Consider the following 6,508-nt stretch of genomic DNA (forward strand, 5'->3'; position numbering starts at 1 on the left):
AAGACCTGTTCTGGACGGGAACCCTTTTCCTCCCCCGCGAGCGTAGCCAGCCCGCTACGCCCGATGGCGCTTGCCCTGACGCGCAGCAAGGCGTCGACGACACCTGCGTGGCGAGCTGCCTCGCCGACCTTCTTGGCAAGACTCGCATCTCCGACGAGCCCGCGTCCGACGCGGGCACCGACTACCCCGAGAGCCGCCTCGCCAGCCTCCTCGACCAGCTTCACGTCTCCAGCGAGCTTGCTATGGATTTGGAGTCGGTCGGCTCCACCGACCCGATGCTTGTCGACTCCGACACGGCATCGCTTGACGCCTTCCCCACCGACGTGGTAATCATCGACGACCCTATCCCTCGAGCCGACAGTGGCAGCAGCGCTGTCACTCAGGTGCTGGTCATCAGCCACGGCGCCGTCTCGGGCGAGAACGCCCACGACGCCCTACAAGCGGCGCTGCACGACTTGTCCGTCCCCATCCCGGCCGACGCCAACGCCGAGACTCTGGAGGCACGCCGCCTCGCCCTCATCGCGGAGGGCCGGAAGATAGCATCCATGAGACGCCTCACTGAGGCTCACCAGCGCGAAGTCGACCGCGCCGCCTTTGGTACACCACCTCCTGGCGGGCCGAGCCGAGCCGGCCTCGTCAAGAAGCGCGGCGCGTCCATCGCCAGCATGCTGGGAGCAGACCGCCCAGTCTACGCCACGCCACTCGAGAACCTACGTGCCGCTCAGGCGGCCGCAGACGAGCTGAACGGGCTGGGGGCAGATGAGCTCCCCTACATGACTAGACGCATCCAGCAGCTGATCGACGCAGCCGCAGAACGGCATGAAGCCGGCGCCCGCGCTGAGTGTCCTCCCCCACGCCGAGAACACGCCGCGACATCCCGGACGCCGACTGCAAGCGGCGCCCGTGCAAGGAAAGACAAGGAGCCGGCTGCTAGCCGTAGCCGGACTCGGATCACCATTGAGCGCGACGCAGAAGGCCGCCCCCGAGCGGTGGAACGACAAGGCAATCCGCCTCCCCCCGCCTCGTGGGGAGAGATATCCCACCCCGCCGCCTGTCATGCATCCGACTCTCGGTGGCCGACTAGGCCACCGTGAAGGAGTCGGCGAGAATGATGCCCGCCACCGGATCGGCCGCCTAGCGCGATCCCTTGCTTTGGCCCCCGCATCCGCGACGAGCCCTTCCCCAAAGGGTTGTCACTCCCCAGAGACACGCCAAAATACAACGGCTCCGTGAAGCCGGAAGATTGGCTGATCGACTACTCTACCGCAGTCAGCATATCAAATGGCAATAGGCGCGTTGCCGTGAAGTACGTCCCTCTCATGCTTCAAGGCACGACACGCACCTGGCTGAATAGCCTCAAGCCCTACAGCGTCAACAGCTGGCTAGACTTCACGGAAGTCTTCGTTTGCAACTTCACCAGCACATACAAGCGGCCTCCCAAGCCTCGCCAGCTCTCCTTATGCGTCCAAGGGCCCAGCGAATCGACTCGCGACTACCTCACGCGTTGGGCCGAGCTCCGCAACTCCTGCGAGGGGGTGCACGAGGTTCAAGCCATAGAATACTTCACCGCCGGGTGCCGAGAGGGCACCCTCCTCAAGCACCGACTCCTCTGCGACGAGCCGACTACCCTCGACGAGCTGCTGATCATAGCAGACAAGTACGCCACGGCCGACTCCTCGATGAAGACCGAGCTCCGAGTGGATGCCTCTGGAAAGGTGCTCGCTCCGGCTCCCAAGACGCCGGCTGGTGACTCCAACCAACGCCCCTACCATAACGACCACAAGCGCAAGGCCCCCATGCCGCCTTCCACCAGTCGGCAATTAGCCACCGTCAAAGACGAACAGCCCGAAGAGCGGCCCGCTCCCAAGAAGAAGGGCGGCAGGCCGGCTTGGCAGCCGGCCTTCTCCTACGAGCAAACTCTCGATGCCCCCTGCATGTTCCACAGCGGCGCGAAGCCGTCCAACCACACGAGCCGGAAGTGCCATTGGCTCACGCGGATCTCCAAGGGCTAGGGCCTGGTGCCGCCTCCGCCTCCTGGCCCGCCGCCTCCAGCCCCCCAGCAGCCGGCTGTTCGACCAGCAGTCGGAGCCATTCAGGATGAGTTCCCAGATGAGCACGCCGCCTACGTCGTCTTCACGAGCCAGATTGAAGACAAGCGCAGTCGGCGCCGACAACACCAAGAAGTCAACGCGGTCACCTCCAGCAACCCCGAGTTCACGCATTGGTCTGAAAGGCCCATCAGCTGGAGCCGGGCCGATCACCCAGAGGTGATGCCGTCTCCCGGCTCCTACGCATTGGTGTTGGACGTCACCCTCGCGACGGAAAGGCGAGCTGCCCGTTTCTTCCGCGTGCTGATTGATGGTGGAAGCAGCATCAACATACTTTACCGCGACACCATGGAGAAGTTGAACCTCAAGGCGAAGCAGCTCATGCCAAGCCGGACTGTGTTCCATGGCATCATACCCGGCCTATCCTGTTCCCCAATCGGCAAGATCAAGATGGATGTTCTCTTCGGAGACAAGGATCACTTTCACCGAGAAGCGATCTGGTTTGAAGTAGTGGATCTAGAAAGCCCTTACCACGCCTTGCTTGGCCGACCAGCCCTGGCCAAGTTCATGGCTGTGCCCCACTACGCCTACCTCAAGATGAAGATGCCGAGTTCAAAGGGGATCATCACTATAGACGGAGACTACAAGAAGTCCATCGAGTGCGCTGCGGCCAGCAGCCGACTGGCCTAGTCCCTCGTGGTTGCCGAAGAGAAGAAGATGCTGGACCGAGTCGTGGCCATGGCCGGCAAGCAGCCGGCCCTGTCCCCTAGCCCCAAGGAATATGATGCTCAGGGCTCCTTCCAGCCGGCCAAGGAGACAAAGAAGATACCTCTGGACCCGGAGAACGCGGAAAGGTTTGCTGTCATTGGTGCAAACCTGGACAGTAAATAGGAAGGCGAGCTTGTCGACTTCCTCCGTGAGAATCGGGACATCTTTGCATGGTCCCCAAAGGACACGCCGGGTGTTCCGAAGGATTTTGCCGAGCACAAGCTACACGTCCGAGCGGATGCGAAACCAGTCAAGCAACCTCTCTGCCGACTGTCGGAGGAGAAAAGAAGGACCGTAGGAGAAGAGATAGCCCGGCTCTTGGCCGCCGGCTTCATTATCGAGGTGTTTTTTCCAGAGTGGCTTGCTAACCCAGTCTTGGTGTTGAAGAAGAACAACGAATGGCGTATGTGTATAGATTACACCAGCCTCAACAAAGCCTGCCCCAAAGATCTGTTTGCCCTACCACAAATCGATCAAGTGATAGACTCCAGAGCCGGATGCGAGCTGTTGAGTTTCTTGGATGCTTACTCAGGATACCACCAGATCAAGTTGGACCCTGCCGACCGCCTGAAGACCGCCTTCATCACACCATTCGGAGCTTTCTGCTACATGACTATGACATTTGGCTTGAGGAATGCCGGTGCCACTTTTCAGCGTTGCATGCAGAAATGCCTCCTCAAGCAACTCGGCAGAAATGCCCACGTCTACGTAGACGATATTGTGGTGAAGACGGAGAAGCGCGACACCCTGCTGGAAGACCTCAGAGAAACATTTGCCAACTTGCGCCGATTCCAGATCAAGCTCAACCCCAAGAAATGCGTGTTCGGAATACCAGCCGGCCAGCTTCTAGGCTTTTTGGTCTCCGAACGCGGCATTGAGTGCAACCCAGTGAAGATCAAGGCCATAGAGAGAATGGAGGTTCCTACCAAGTTGCGATACGTTCAGAAGTTTACCAGGTGCCTGGCCTCCCTAAACCGCTTTATCAGCCGGCTAGGGGAGAAGGCTCTCCCCCTGTACCGACTCATGAAAAAGTCCACCCACTTCGAGTGGAACGACCAAGCAGACCAAGCTTTCCACGAGTTGAAGAAGATGCTGACCACACCACCTGTCCTGGCAGCGCCGACTGAGAAAGAGCCCATGCTCCTTTACATTGCTGCGACTAGCCAAGTGGTAAGTATAGTCATCGTGGTCCAGCGCCTAGAAGAAGGCCGAACTCAGTTAGTCCAGAGGCCGGTATATTATTTAAGTGAAGTACTGTCCACCTCGAAGCAAAACTACCCGCATTACCAGAAGATGTGCTATGGAGTGTACTTCGCCGCCAAGAAGCTGAAGCCCTACTTTCAAGAGCATCCCATCACGGTCGTATGCACCGCCCTGCTTGCCGAGATCATAGGCATCCGGGATGCATCCGGCCGGGTGGCTAAGTGGGCCATTGCGCTGGCTCCTTACACGATCTTCTACCAGCCCCACACCGGCATCAAGTCCCAAGCATTGGCCGACTTCCTTGTCGACTGGGCCGAGACCCAGTACCTACCGCCGGCTCCCGACTCCACTCATTGGCGGATGCACTTCGACGGATCCAAGATGCGCACCGGCTTGGGAGCCGGCATCGTCCTCACCTCTCCCAAGTGCGACAAGCTCAGATACACATTGCAAATCCATTTTGCCGCCTCCAACAATGTGGCTGAGTACGAGGCGCTCATACACGGGCTCTGGCTAGCCAAAGAGCTCGGCATACGCCGGATCCTGTGCTATGGCGACTCGGATTTGGTGGTCCAGCAGTCATCTGGCGACTGGGACGCCAAGGACGCAAACATGGCGAGCTATCGATTCCTCGTCTAGCAAATCAGCGGATACTTTGAAGGGTGCGAGTTCCTCCACGTGCCACGGGCCGACAACGAGCAAGCAGATGCCCTAGCACGGATCGGCTCCACCCGACAAGCTATACCAACCGGCGTCTCTCTCCAGCGCCTCCTCAAACCGTCTGTCAAGCCGTCTCCAGAATCGGACTCCATCTTCGTACCGCCTGCCCCTGATGCAGTCGGATCCGACTGGGGCAACCCAGCATGCGGCTCGGGGACTTCGACAAGCGGCCCGGGGACTGCCGTAGTCGCACCCGGCTCGGGGACTTCAGAACCCGGCCCGAGGACTACAGCAATCGGCCCGGGGACTGCAACGACACAACAGGCGGTGGCCGACTCCAACTCTCCACCACCCAACCCACCCACCCGGGTCACAGTAGCCGTACTGACAACATAAGAAGTCACAGCTCCATCATGGGCCCAGCCCATCCTCAACTTCCTAGTAAACAGAGAGCTGCCAACTGATGAGATCTCGGCAAGACTAGTTCTACGCCGAGCCGGAGCATACGCAATAATAAACAGAGAACTTGTTAAGCGTAGCGTCACTGGAGTCTTCCAGCGCTGCGTCGAGCCAGAGAAGGGCATAGCAATCCTCAAGGATATCCACCAAGGCGAATGCGGCCACCACGCGGCCTCAAGATCACTTGTCGCCAAAGCTTTCCGCCATGGTTTCTTCTGGCCGACTGCTTTGGAAGACGCCAAGGAATTAGTCAAATGCTGCAAAGGATGCCAAGTCTTCAGCTCCAAGCAACACCTGCCGGCTTCTGCACTCAAGTCCATCCCCCTCACCTGGCCCTTTGCCGTTTGGGGGCCGGACATGGTGGGCCCATTCAAAACAGCCCGCGGCGGCATGACACATCTGCTTGTCGCCGTGGACAAATTCACCAAGTGGATTGAAGCGAAGCCAATCAAGAAGCTGAACGGGCCGACTGCCGTGACATTCATCGCAGACATCACCACTCGGTATGGTATACCACACAGCATCATCACCGACAACGGCACGAATTTTGCCAAGGGAGCACTGGCATGTTTCTGCGCAATACAGGGCATCCGACTGGACTTAGCGTCCGTTGCCCACCCGCAGTCAAACGGCCAGGTCGAGCGAGCAAACGGCCTAATCCTCTCCGGCATCAAGCCCCGACTGGTCGTACCACAGTTGCGTTCGGCTGGCTGCTGGCTCGATGAGCTGCCGGCTGTCCTCTGGAGTCTGCATACTACCCCGAACAAGTCAACCGACTTCACTCCTTTCTTCCTTGTATATGGTGCCGAGGCTGTCATCCCAACTGACATCGAGTTCGACTCGCCTCGGGTCACCATGTACACGGAGGCGGAGGCCAAGGAAGCGTGAGAAGACGGCGTCGACCTACTGGAAGAAGGCCGGTTGTTAGCACTCAGCCGGTCCGCCATCTACCAGCAGGGTTTGCGCTGTTACCACAACCGGAAGGTCAAGCCAAGATCCTTCCAAGAAGGCGATCTTGTGCTCCGGCTGATCCAGTGAACAGCCGGCCAGCACAAGCTCTCGGCCCCTTGGGAAGGCCCTTTCGTCATCAGCAAGGCCCTAGGCAATGACTCCTACTACCTGATCGACGCACAGAAGCCGAGGGCATGCAAGAGGGATGATTCCGGTAAGGAGTCGGAACGACCATGGAACGCCAATCTCCTGAGAAGATTTGACAGTTAAAAGCAGTATGTATCACGCTACCTTTTTGTATTAAGTACAAGACAACGGGCCCCCCGAGGCGCACTCGGGGACTGCCCTCCTTTATCTATGAATGACGAATGTCATACCCATGAATGTACTATTACATTTGATTCTCTATCTGGCACCGG

The sequence above is a fragment of the Triticum aestivum genome, chromosome 2D, assembly GCF_018294505.1.
Source record: "Triticum aestivum cultivar Chinese Spring chromosome 2D, IWGSC CS RefSeq v2.1, whole genome shotgun sequence".
In the NCBI taxonomy this organism is placed as follows: domain Eukaryota; kingdom Viridiplantae; phylum Streptophyta; class Magnoliopsida; order Poales; family Poaceae; genus Triticum; species Triticum aestivum.